Raw genomic sequence first — 14,633 nt, forward strand, 5'->3', positions numbered from 1 at the left:
AAGTATCTAATGTAGGATTTCAACTCAAGATTTCTTGACTCCATTGAGTCATCAACCTGTCCATAATAACTGATTATCAGTCAATAATACCAAAACCCATTTCAGAAATTCGATCCAACAAAACCCCACAAACTTTTATGAGGCTCAGGCAACTGATTTCCTTAAGGCTCCTATAATTCTCCCTGAATCACATGCAAATAAACCTTGGGGAAAGAACAAAAGGGATAATCAAAGCCTCCACATGCCTACCTTTATTATGCATATCTTCCAGTTTCCAAAAAAATTACTTAAAAACTTTGTGCTATACTTTTTTGGTCAACAAAGACCAAAAGTCAGCATAGACTTTACTAGTCTCCCTAAAATGGATTAGGGATCATTGGGCTACCTAATCTGGGACTAAGCAGATTTATTTATCTTTCTAATTTCCTTACCCCATTTTGGTTCTTTTTTTCTTTCTATTCTTCCATTCTCTTATAAGTAAATCAGGAAAAATATGTCATTTGGATTTGCCCTGTACATGTCAGAAGTAGGAGGGAAAGAGGAAGAATGGAATTCTAGTTCCAGGAGATGGTAACAGTGATAGGAAATAATTCAGATAATTAGGGAAAAGGCATGGAGGAGTTTTTAATTCAAGAACTTGCCTTGGTTCAGAGACCAAGGGAAGTTCAAAGTGTTTGATGCCTCAAATTGGGGCTTGGTGATCACAGAAGTATAGATTATAGTGAAATATAGAAGTCCAAGGTCTGAGTTAAAAGCCCATTGGGCTGATTCCAAGAAGGATTACCAAGCTAACAAGCATCTAAGAAATCTTCCTGACCCCAAACCCAGTGTCCCATCTAGTATCCTACATTGATTCTCTAGGAGGAAGATAATTAAGCTAATGACTAAATCAACAGGGTCTGCTCCTTTGCTGAGCCCTCCAGAAACATTTTTTATAAATATAAAGCCCATCAGTGAAAGTTGCCTTGTTGAAGAATGCACAAGAAATTTTACTATTGTGCTTTCAGGCTCTTTCTCCATATTCATTGTCAAAACTAAGGGCAATTACACAGAAAATTAAGTAAAAATCTTCATGTCTGGCTACATTTATGTATACCAGCATGGGAGACCAAGTACTAAATTAGAATTCATAGGATCATAGATTTAGAACTGGAAGGGATATTAGAGGTTATCAAACCTCTTTATATAATGAGGGTTTTGAGAGTCAGAGAGGTTAAACTAATTTGCCTGGTGTCTCACAGCCAAGTAAGAATGTAAGTCTAAATTGGAATCTAGGTCTTCTTGACTCCAAATCTGCAGTACTATCTTATACTATTCCAAGCTGCCTTTCTACATCAGGGTTCTAACCTTGCTTCTAGGGATACATAACCAAAGAGTCACAGAAGACCCATGCTTGGATGTCCAAAGAAATAGAAACCTGGAATCATGGTGTCAGTTCCAAAAGATTGACTTACATGCTCTAGCCAGCTTGTGGCATGTTGATACTCCCAAGCAAGGAAGGAACAAAAACCTATAGAGTCATAAATGGTCAGAAGCACCAAACCTTGAGCCCTGAATTTAAAGTAAACAGGATTACTTATGGATTCTACCCTGAACCTGCTCATAGTTGTGAAATCAACATCCTCATTTCTAATCCACTTCTCTTATTTTGTAAGTGATGAAGCTTAGACTGAGATAGATAGCACTTAGACTGAAGTAGATCCACAGTGACGAAGTAAAATTAATAAATATTGTTATTATTATTATAACAAAATTATTTATGTGGCACTTGCTACTTCCCAGGATCTATGCTAAACCTTTTACAAGTATTATCTCATTTGATCCTTAGAACAACCCTGGGAGGCAGGTGCTACTATTAACTTCATTTTCCAGAGGAGTAAACTGAGGCAAACAGAAAGCAAGTGACTTGCACAACTAATAAGTAGCAAAGTTGATATATAAAACTAGGTCTTCTAAATCCAAAGCCTCTGCTTTCCACCATGTCACTCTCTTTCCAGGCCCTGACATGACTATTTTATGAATTTTTATTAATACAGTGCTTTAAGATTTACAATAACTTTTCTTCACAGTAATGCTATGAGACAAGTCATAAGTGTGAATTAGGATTCAGGTAGGTTAAGTATTTTGCCCACGTTCATATAGCTAATGTCAGAGCTAGGGTTCAAATTCATGTCTCCTGGTCTACATTTTTCTCTCTATCACACAATCCCTATGGACTTATTCAGTAATTAATGCACTCTGACAATTAAGAGATCCTTAGCAATCCAAGAAGCAAGAAGAAAATATTTGAAGCATTTAAAGGGCTTTTCTGTGTTTTCTATATTTAACATTTATTTAGAAAGGATAATCAGTCTTTAGATGTATCTAGATCAGTGGTTCCCAAACTTTTTTGGCCTACCTCCCCCTTTCCAGAAAAGTTATTACTTAGCCCCCTGGAAATTAATTTTTTTAAATTTTAATAGCAATTAGTAGGAAAGATAAATACACCTGTGACTATCACCTCCTACCTGGATTGCTGCAGCACCCACCAGGGGGCGGTAGCACCCACTTTGGGAATCACTGATCTAAATCATAGACAAACAGCACTTTAAAGAAGTAATTCTCTCCTCTTCTCTTTCTCTCTCCCTCTCTCTTTATCTCTTTATCACTCTCCTTCTCCAATCCTATCCCACCCCCATTCTGAAGTTCTTTGAAAAATCCATTACTTTGTCATGATTTTTTAAAATTTCATTTAATGACTTTCAGTTTTTGTAAAATTCCATTATTTGATTTTATATTATAATTCTTTTCAATTTATGTATTTTTTTATTTTTCTTAGACCAGCTTCTCTAAAGTATTTGTTATGTTCTGAAGATATAAATAGAGCTATATGTGACTTTATATTTCGGTACTAAAATATAAATTAAAGTGCTAAAAATTTGTAAATAAAAGAACAATTATAACATCTGCTTTAAGGTTACAAAGTGCTTTCTCTTCTCCATTTTTAAAGTATTACAACATTACCAAAAAAGTTTGGTATAAGACAATAGTTACATTACTGCTATTTTTATTGCAGACTATGAGAAGCCCCTTAAGTTGTTATGCTTATAGAGTCTAGGAGGTTTTAATCTATAGCTGCCTGGCCCTACCACTAAATTGTTATGTGTTCTTTAGAAAAAATCACTTTACCCAACCTTGGGGGCATGCTTTCTTCTTTTAATTTAATGTCTCATTTTTTGAAAATGTAATATTGACTGGGTTGAAGTAAAAAAAATTAAAAAAATAAAATATTAACCTATTGAAGCCTCATCTTATTAGTACCAAACTTTATTCCTACTACAGCTCAGAGCTCCCAAACTCAAGCTAACCACCAGGCTTAGCACTCTTCATTATCAGGTTGGTAGTTTCTACAGTAGGACTAAAGTCCAGTACTAATACAGTGAACCCAGAACCAGTTTTCTCATCTATAAAATGAACTTGAGAAGGAAAGGGCAAACCACTCCAGTATCTGTCCCAAATATATCCCAAATGAAATCACCAAAAGTCAGGCACAACTGAACAACCCCAATGAGACAGGGAGATAGACTAAAAAAAAATAATAATAATATTGAACATCAGTACAACTAATTAAGCTTACTTAATAACTATTAGTTAATTAAACTCACTAACCATTAGTAACTATTTAAATTAATCTAAATATTTTTAACATGGTCTTTCAATCTAGTTTTAAATGTTTAATTAATCCAGTTTTTTTTTATTTTTACACCATTTTATAAAGGTCTTTCTATATTCTTTTATATTTCTATCACTTGTCAGTGTGAATTACATTACCTTATTCCACTATGTTAGACTGGAACTGGCATTTCATTGGTCCAGGGAACTCCCTCTACCAGTGCAGGTTAGCACCTGCTCTGCAACACAGAGCCTAAAGAGTAGTCTGTAGGCACTGGGAGATGTAATTATTTTACTGGGATCATTTAGCCAGGATATATCAGATTTGCCTGACTTTGAGGCCAGCTTTCTGTCCACCGAGGGCCAGTTAGATGCACCACAGTGCATAAAGTGCTGGACCTGGAGTCAGAAAGACTCATCTTCTTAAGTTCAAATCTGGTCTCAGACACTTACTAGGTATGTGACCCTGGTCAAGTCACTTAGACTTATTATTGAACAACACAGTTAGCTGGGCTAGCTCTGACAATCATAACAAGCTCCTTGACCATTTTAGTGCATCAAAATTTATTTAAGCATTTCCCTAGCATTACAAATTTAAGTTCCCTCCAGTTTTCCATAATTATAAATAACGCTGCCAAGAAAATCTTTGAACAGAAAGATTTTGTTGTTGTTTCTCTAACACTTCCAAAGCATATATTCAGCAAAGAAATTATTAGATTAAAAGAGGATTTTTTTCTAAATTTCACCATTTTTTCCAGATTGTTCTCCAAAATAATTCTATGGATTTGCAATTTTACCAACAATGAATGAGCTAATCTATTCCTCTTGAACCTTGTTAGCAATAAACTCATTGATTTTCATTATTTTTGCCAATTTGGTCCTTGTGAAATGGCAACTGCAAGTTACTTTAATTTGTTGCTCTTTGATTATTAGTGAGATTAAATATTTTTCATTGATTATTAATGTATTTGTGTTATCCCTTTTGAAAATTATCTGATAAGTGATTCAAAGATAGGAATAAACAGTTCTCAAAAGAACAATTGCAAACTATTAATAGCCCTGGAAAAGAATGTTCCAAATTGTTAATAAGAAAAATACACATCAATACAACACTAAAACTTTTCATCCTACATTCAGCAAACTTGAAAAGATAACAAAAAGTAGAAATAGTCATTGTTAGAGAGAGTGTATAAAGTCAAGAATATTAATGAAGGGGGCAGCTGGGTAGCTCAGTGGAGTGAGAGTCAGGCCTAGAGACAGGAGGTCCTAGGTTCAAACCCGGCCTCAGACACTTCCCAGCTGTGTGACCCTGGGCAAGTCACTTGACCCCCATTGCCCACCCTTACCACTCTTCCACCTATGAGACAATACACCGAAGTACAAGGGTTTAAAAAAAAAGAATATTAATGAATTGTTGGTATAATTGGGAGTTAATATGAACATTCTAGAAAGAAATTTAGAGAATTCTTGGAAGATGGAGGCATAGAAGCAGTAAGGCTCCAAACCGCCATAAAGCCCTTCACCACCAATTAAGGACAAAGGGCTCGGAGGGAACAGAAAACCAAATCTGACAACACAACAGAGCTGGGGATCCTCCAGCTGAACCCAATTAAAAAGGTACATGGAAAAAGAGAGAAAAAAAAAAAGCCTGAATTCTTGGAACTCTCATGTGGGAGGGGAAAGAAAGGAGGAAGATCCCAGATCCCCACCTCCACCTAATGTGCTGAGTCTCCAGTGGATCCTGGAATCCCTGGGTGGGCTGGGCTGCTAGTCCGAGAGAGTGTCTCACTGGCACTGCTGTGCCAAACTCAAAGCTTTGATCACAGTCAGCAGGGAAGCTGCTGGGAGAGAAACCCAGAGAGAGGATGAACATACCCTCCATCTTGGGATACCCTTCCCCCTTTCTCTTGAGGCTTTGACCTCAGGGTACTGGGACCTGTGCAGATCAACCACACCCAGGCTTAATCCTATCAATACAACAGACAAGAGGTCTTCAGAGGGCCTGGAAACTTCAACACAACTCCCCCCCACACACACACACACACACACAGACTAGAGTGAATGAAATGGAACTCACCTCTCTAGCTTTTACCTGCAGCTGGGTAAAATCTGACCTCAGGAGACTTGGATCTGAGCAGATCAACCCCACCTGGCTTAATCCTATCAGCACAGCAGACAAGAAGTCTTCAGAGGGCAGGGAAGCTTCAACAACCCTCCCCAACAGACTACAAGGAAAGTAGCGAATTCACTTCTTTAGTTTTACCACCAGGTAGGGAAGATCTGGCCTCAGGTCCCACTAACCTAATTAATCAACAAAATGGAGAAGAAGCCCTCCCTGGGCTGAATAGCCCAAATGCAAAAATATGATCAAAGGATCAAGATTACAGCCAATTACAGGGGAGAAAGAAAGAAAAATCATGACTAAACAACAGAAAACAAAAAAAAGAAACTACAATCTACAGCATTTATGCAGAAATTGAACAAAGAGCAAATGGATCAGGAGAAGATAAAAGAACACCAAGTAAAAACATAGAAAATTCAGTGAAATGGACACATTCTTTGGAATAACTTAAAATTCAATTAACTCAAGAACTCAAAATTTAATTAACTCAAGAACTCAAAATTCAATTAACTCAAGAACTCAAAAAACAATCAACAGAGGCTGTAGGCAATTGGGAAAAGGAAATACATGATCTAAAACAAGAAAATAATGTCTTAAAAGCCCAAATTGACCAGCTGAAAAATGAAGCAAAGAAGGCAAAAGATGATCTACAAAGAAAAAGCAGACCAGAAGGAGAAGGATGAGCAAAAAGCCAAGGATGAAATTCAGTCTTTAAAAATTAGAATTCAACAACTAAAAGCAAATGACTTCACAAGGCAGCAAGAATATGTAAAACACAATTTAAAAAATGAAAAATGTAAGGAAAATATGAAACCACCACAGATCTGGAAAACAGATCTCGAAGAGACAACTTAAGGATTATTGGACTGCCAGAACATCACAACAAAAGGAAAAGTTTGGACATCATCCTATAGGAAATTATACAAGAGAACTGTCTTGAAATTCTCAAACAAGGGGGAAAAGTGGAAATAGAAAGAATCCATAGATTACCTCCTACATTTAATCCGCAACTAACAACTTCCAGAAATATTATAGCCAAATTCAAAAACTACCAGACCAAGGAAAAAATATGATAAGCTGCTAAGAAGTCATTCAGATACCAGGGAACCACAGTTAGGATAACACAGGATCTGGCTGCATCTACATTGATGGACAGGAAGGCATGGAATACAATATTCTGGAAAGAAACATAGAATTATACAAATAAAATATCTAAAATATCAGTATTCTTTGATGTAGAGATTTTTATATTGGACATATATTCCAAAGAGGTCATTGACAAAAAGAAAGGCTTCATATACAGTGAAATGTTTATAGTAGCACTTTTTATGACAGCTAAGAATTGGAAACAAAGTAAATTCCCATCAATTGGGGAATAACTAATCCAACTGTGGTACATAAATATAATGGAATATTACTGTGCTTTAAGAAACAACAAAGATGACACACTTGGAGACAGAGCTAAGGAGGTGGAGTAGCAATATGGAAAGCTATAATCCCTCTGAGAATCCTTTCAAACTAACCTTAAAATAGCACCTCAAAATGAATTCAGGAATTATAGAACTAACAAGGGGACAGAATGAAGAAACTTTCCTGCAGAAAACAACTTGAAAGGTAGGCAGGGAGGGTCTTGTTTCACTGGGGTGAGAGGGGAGTTGGAAATAAAACCATACATGCCCACCCCCCACCTACTCTTCCAAGTTCTGAGCCTGAGTACAAACCAACTTTGAGACCTTGAGACCCTGCCTAAGCCAACAGCAGAGCATTCTATGCTCACCCCTAGCACCCCTAAGCACTGGTACAAGCTTGCAGTGAGGCCCCAAAATCCATCACAGGGCAGTCTTCAGTGCACGGGACTGGTGTTAGCCCAAAGTGAGGCTCAGAGCTTCTTCCCAAGGCAACAGTGAAGACCCAAACCCCAGAACAACCCCAGAACAAGGCAGTTCCTGCCTGGATGATGCTAGTTTGAGGGGAGGCCCAAAGTCCTGCTCAAGGTTGAACTGTGGTTCCAAGTCTCAGGGCAAAGTAGTTCACAGTGCAAGCCATCAGCAGTCCCTAGAGGAAACTGAATCAGCATTAGAAGGTATCTTCCAGAGCACATAGTCTATAGGCCATCATACCACCTTGGAAGAACTGAAGCTTGCAGAAACCCAGAACTAGAGCTGAGAGTAACAGCAGAGAAAAGCTATGAAACTTAAGAAAGTGAATCATCTACACTGAGAACAAAGCCCACCTTTAAGATAAAAATAAAAGTCAAAAAAAGAAAAAAGAAAAAAGACTTGTACAATGAACAAACAGGAAAAAAATCTAACCACAGAAAATGTTTATGAAGAGAAAAAAAGAGCAAGACATAGATTCAGTAGGGGACAATGAGATCAAAGTAGCCACCAGCAAAATTTGAAAAATAAATGGAAATTTGTCTCAGGCTCTAGGATAACTCAAAAAGGAATTAAAAAAAAAACCAATAAAGGAGAGAAAAAACGGGGAATAGAAATAAAAGTAGTACAAAAAGAAAATAACAGCTTAAAATGTAGAAACTGGCCAAAAGGAAAAAGGGACAAAAATGCAAAAGGAAAAGAGTTTCTCAAAAAGTAGACTGACCAAATCAAATAGGAAGTTCAAAGGTCATGGAAGAAAATCATTCTTTAAAAAAATAGAATTGGGCAAATAGAAGCTAATGGCTTCATGAGATATCAAGAAACAATAAAACAAAATCAAAAGAATGAAAAAATAGAAAAAATATTAAATATCTCATTGAAAAAACTAACCTAGAAAAATTATAGGACAGACAATCTAAGAATTATTGGACTACCTGAAAGATATGATAAAAAAAAGTCTAGACATCATATTATAAGAAATTATCAGAGAAAACTGCCATGATATTCTTGATAAAAGGTGGTAAAATAGAAGTTAAAAGAATCCACCAATCATATCTTGCAGCAAAACCCCAAATGACAACTTCCCAGGTTTATTATAGCCCAATTCAAGAGCTTCTAAGCCAAGGAGAAAATATTGCAAACAGCCAGAAAGAAATGATTCAAATATCAAGGAGTCACAGTAATGACTACAGAGGATTTAGCAGCTTCTATATTAAAGAATCAGAAGAGCTTGGAATGTAGAGTCCTATACTACTATAAAGAAGTAGGAGGGGAATAAGAAAGGAGGGGTTGGAGAGGGGAGTGATACAGAGGGGATATTAGATAGAGCATTGGTTAATATGATTTTTAAAAAAAAGAAGAAAATCAAATTACCAGTGTGTCAGAAATGAAAAGATTAAATTCACTACCAATGAAGAGGAAATTAAAGCAATCATTAGAAGCTATTTTGCCCAATTATATGACAAGGTCTGCTAATCTCAGGAAAAGAAATGAATATTTATAAAAATATAAATTGCCCAGATTAGCAAAAGAAGAAATAGAATACTTAAATAATCCCATCTAAGAAAAAGAAGTTGAACAACCAATCAATGAACTCCCTATGAAAAAAATCCACAGGGCCAAATGGATACACAAGCAAATTCTATCAAACAGTTAAAGAACAATTAACCTCAATACTATATAAACTATATGGCAAAATGGACAAAGAAGGAGTCCTACCAAATTATTTTAACCCACAAATATAGTGTTGATACCTAAGCCAGGAAGACCAAAAAAAGAGAAAGTTGCAGACCAATTTCCTCAATGAATATCAATACAAAAATCTTAATTAAAATACTAGCAAAGAGACTATAGTAATATATCACAAGGATTATTCACTATAACCAGGTGGGATTTATACCAGGAATGCAAGGCTGGTTTAAACTATCAGCATAACTGACCAGATCAGTAACCAAACTAACAGAAATTACATGATTATCTCAATAGATGCAGAAAAAGTCTTTGACAAAAATACAACCAATGTCTACTAAAAACATAAGAAAGCACAGGAATAAATGGGTCATTCCTTAAAATGATAAGTAGTATCTACCTAAAACTATCAGCAAGTATCATCTGAAATGGAAATAAGTTAGAAGCCCTTCCAATAAGATCAGGAGTAAAACAAGGATGCCATTATCACCAGTATCATTTAATATTGGACTAGAAATGTTAGCTTTAACAATAAGAGAAGAAAAAGAAATTGAAGGCAATGAGGAAATTAAGCTAAACTATCACTCATTGTAGATGATATGATAGTATACCTAGGAAATCAACCTGAAATCTGGTTGAAATAATAACCTTAGCAAAAAGTTGCAGAATATAAAACAAACCCATATAAATCATCAGGATTTCTATATATCACCAAAAAAAACTCCAAGAGCAAGAGATAGAGATATTCCATGTAAAATAACTATAGACAATATAAAATACCTAGGAATCTGCTTGCCAAGACAAACACAGATATTATCTGAACACAATAATAAAACACTTTTCATTCAAATAAAGTTAAATCTAAACATTAATTACACATGTGTAGGGTGAGCTAATATAATAAAAATGACAATTCCACCTAAATTAATTTACTTATTCAGTGCCAAACCAACCAAACTACCAAAAACTATTTTATAGAACTAGAAAAAATAATAGCAAAGTTCATCTGAAGAACAAAAGACCAAGAAAATCAAGAGAATTAATGAAAAAAATGAAGGATATAGTTATAGTACCAAGATCTTAAAATGTACTATAAAGCAGTAATCATCAAAACAATTTGGTACTGGATAAGAAATAGAATGGTGGATTAATGGACTAGATTAGGGGTAAGTGACTTTAGCAACTAGTATTGAATAAACGCAAAGATCTTAGCTTAATTCTAAGAACTCACTATTAACAAAAAATGCTAGGAAAACTGTAAAATAGAATGGCAGAAAATAGGTATAGACAAATATTTCCCAAGATAAGGTCAAAATGGTTATATAATTTAGACATAGTGATACTATAAATAAATTAGGAGAATATAGACTAGTTTGCCTGTCAGATGTATAGAGAAGAGAAGAATTTATGACCAAACAAGAGATAGAGAACATTACAAGATTAAAAATTAATAATTCTGACTATATTAAACTAAAAAGTTTTTTTACAAACAAAACCAATATAACAAAAATTAGGAGGGAAACAACAAATTGGGAATAAATTTTATAACAAATTTCTCTCATAAATATCTCATTTCTTGAATATATAAAGAAGTAAATCAAATTTATAAGAATACAAGTCATTCCCCAATTGACAAATGGTCAATGGTCATGAATAAGCAGTTTTCTGATGAAGGAACCAAAGCTATAAATAATTATATGGAAAAAATATTCTAAATTACTCTTGATTAGAGAAATGAAAATTAAAACAATTCTGAAGTACCACCTCACACCTATCAGATTGGCTAATATGAGAGTGGGGGGGGGAAAGAAAGTGATAAATGCTGGAGGAGATATGGCAAAATTGGGGTACCAATACATTTTTGGTGGAGTTGTGATAAACCAATAAATACTCTTTGACTCAGAAATACCACTACTAGGTCGGTGTCCAAAAGAGATTTTAAAAAGTGGGGGAGGAGGGAGGATATACTTATACAAAAATATTTATAGTTGCTCTTTTTGTGGTGGCAAAGAATGGGAACATTGAAAGGATGTCCATCAATTGGGGAATGCCTGAACAAATTGTGGCATATGTTGATGATGAAATACTATTATGCTGTAAGAAATTATGAATAACAATAGGGATATGATTAGGGTTTTGATGTTAAAAGGTCACTCTACTGCAAATATGAATAATATGGAAATGGGTTTTGAACAATGATACATGTATAATCCAGTGGAACTGCTTGTCCTCTTTGGGAGGGAGGAAGAGAAAGCAGGGGGGGAGGGATCATGGAACCATGGAAAAATATTCTAAATAATAAAAAAAAAAATTATGAATGAACTGGAAAGACCTCCATGACCTTATGTAGAATGAATAAGCAGAACCAGGAGAACATTGCACATAGGACTAGCAATATTGTGGAATGATCAATCGTGAAAGACTTGGCTACACTCAGCAATACAATAATCCAGGACAATTCTGAAGAATTTATGACAAAAAATGCTACTCACTTTCAGAAAAAGAACTGTATGTAGATCAAATCATATGATTTTCACTTTAGTTTATTTGGATTTTTATTTTGGGGATCTAGTTTTATATGATTATATTTATAGTTATTTGTAGTATATGTGATTATTCCAGATATGACTATATCTAGTTTTATATGATTATTCTCCAATAACAAAGACCAGTATGAAAGTATGATTTGCATGATAATACATACGTAACCAAAATTGAATTGCTCACCAGCTCTAGGAGCAGGGAGGGAAGGAATGGAGGGAGACAATTTCGATCCTATAACTTCTGAAAACTTATGTAGAAATTCACTATTACATGTAACTAGTAAAATAAAATGTTCTTATAATTTTTTAAAAGATAAAAAATCACAAATATGATGACAATAAAGAAGCATGGAAAGACTTATATGAACTGATGGAAAGTGGAGTAATCAGTCAGGAAAACAAAATGCATAATGATTATAGCAATGTGTCTGAAAAGAAAAACTACAAAACAATGGAAGATGAATGTCACAAAATTATAAAGAAATTTATGAATAATGCCTCCCTCTACTCCTTTGTAAAGATGGAGAGAGGGGGTCCTCATAGTTTGAACACTATATATATGATCAGATTATTTTTATATCAGTCAGTTTTGTTAGGTTTTTCCTCTTCCTTTTTCTTTTTAAAAATTATTTCTGAAAAGAGTAGATGATTTAGAAGGGAAGTCTATGCAATATAAAAATATATTTATAAAAATCCATATTTTGAAAAATTATGTATTCATATCCTTTATTTATCTTTCCCTTATGAGCTGCAAAGCCTTCATCTTTAAAATGATTAGGTTGAACTATGTAATTGCTAATGCCCAGTCTAATTCTAATAGCCTGTGGTCAATTTAGTAAATTTGATCATAAAAACCAGTCAGGCTTATTGCATGATATCATCTAGGCAAAAAAAATGTGAAATAAGAACTAAAATTTCCTTTTTATTGGGGAATTGGGATAGGAAGAAAAACTCAATATAGATATAGCCTGTCCCATAAGTATCATTTTTATTATAGAACTAGATTCTTTTTATCAATCATGGTTTCTAAAATTTGCAATCATTAAGAAAAATCAGTGATGGTCTTTCCTTGTTTAATATTTTCAGTCTTTAAGTATAGGCACAGTTAATTGACATTTCCTTCTTTATATTTATTATGTAGAGGGTCCAAACCAAAAGACTCCCTATTGATTGTGATGACCTTCAAATTCTTAGATGACATTATATCAAGCAAGCCTTGGGATAGCACAAAAGCTTTTCAATTAAATCTATGATTTAAAAGAAGTTGATTTAACCACCCACACAGGATAAATAAATTTAATGAAAAATGTATATTGCTCAGATTACAATATGCAGCTTAATGAGGAGCCCCTTGACATATTCTATCAGATGAGTTCTGCAGCTGAGACCAGAATTGAGTAAGATGAGATGGAATGGATCACCTTTGGGAGGCTGTACCAAATTTTCTGCAGTCCCAAGCTGCTCACTGCGATAAAGCCCATTTTTAAATCTCCAATATCTTTCTGGGGATTCTATGTGACTTGGACACCACAACTGCAGAAAAATCAAAATTACTGGTGGCACAATAGCTAATGGATACATGGCAGGTATGTATATAGGCATGAACACATCATCAGTTATGATTTATGCCCAAGTAAATGTTTTTAAAGATATCAAAGATACATATGACTGGAAACGGAGCATAAATATGAAGCAGTAATGAAAGATCATAGTCATAGCCAAGTGCTGTTCTGGTGCTTTTGATATATTGCCAAAAAAAAAAAAAAAGACAAACCATCAACACATTTGGTAGTTCATCTGTGGAAAATTTATGGCAAGACATGGCTCACTTCTACCCTCTAGTTTCCCTGCTGTTCTTCAATGCTCAGCTCATACACCACATTCTATAAGAGGTATTTCCCAATCCTGCCCCTTCCCTTAGACTCTTTCCCATTAATATTGTATGTATCTTGCATCTCCTTATTTGCTTGCATGCACTTTCTCCCATTAAACTCTGAACTACTTTGCCAACAAGGACCGTGACTTTGCCTTTCTTTATATCTCCAGAGCTTTGATAGCACTTCAAAAATTTGTTGCTCAGTCATGCCCAATTCTTCACGATTCCATTTGAGGTTTTCTTGGCAAAGGTATGAGGGTGGTTTACCATTTCTTCTCCAGCTCATTTTACAAGTGAATAACTGAGGCAAACAAGACTAAATGATTTATCCAAGATCACATAGACAGTAAGTATCTGAGACTGGATTTGAACTCAGGAAGATGAGTTTTCCTGATTCCGAGCCCTGTGCTCTAATCAATGAGCCTTCTAGCTGCCCTACTGTCTGACCAAGAGTCACAAAGGATAAGAGAATAGAATTTTACTCTTAGCCAATGAGAGAACTGCCCACTTCATTGAGGACACAAGTCCTGCTAGCAAAGAAGCTAGTCGCCCATATGCAAAGAGTTTCCTTTCCTTCCGCGAGAATAAAGAGCTAGAACTTATACAAAAATGCATCATTGAATTTTTCTCAATCATAATCATAGACTATGAGCTCCTAGATTATAGAGTTATATTGGGTTTTGTTCTTTCTTTGTGTGCCCAACACTTAGCACAGTGGCTACTTCATAGTAAGCACTAATAAATGCTTGTCATCTATATGTTGATTGATGGACAAAATATACCAAAAAAAAAAGAAGAAACCCTAAAGATTTTGGGAAAGGCATCTGTTCAGTAGTTTAAAAACCAGAGAATTATTTGTGTCATTTCTTTCCTTT

Source organism: Gracilinanus agilis, chromosome 3, assembly GCF_016433145.1.
Source record: "Gracilinanus agilis isolate LMUSP501 chromosome 3, AgileGrace, whole genome shotgun sequence".
Taxonomy (NCBI): domain Eukaryota; kingdom Metazoa; phylum Chordata; class Mammalia; order Didelphimorphia; family Didelphidae; genus Gracilinanus; species Gracilinanus agilis.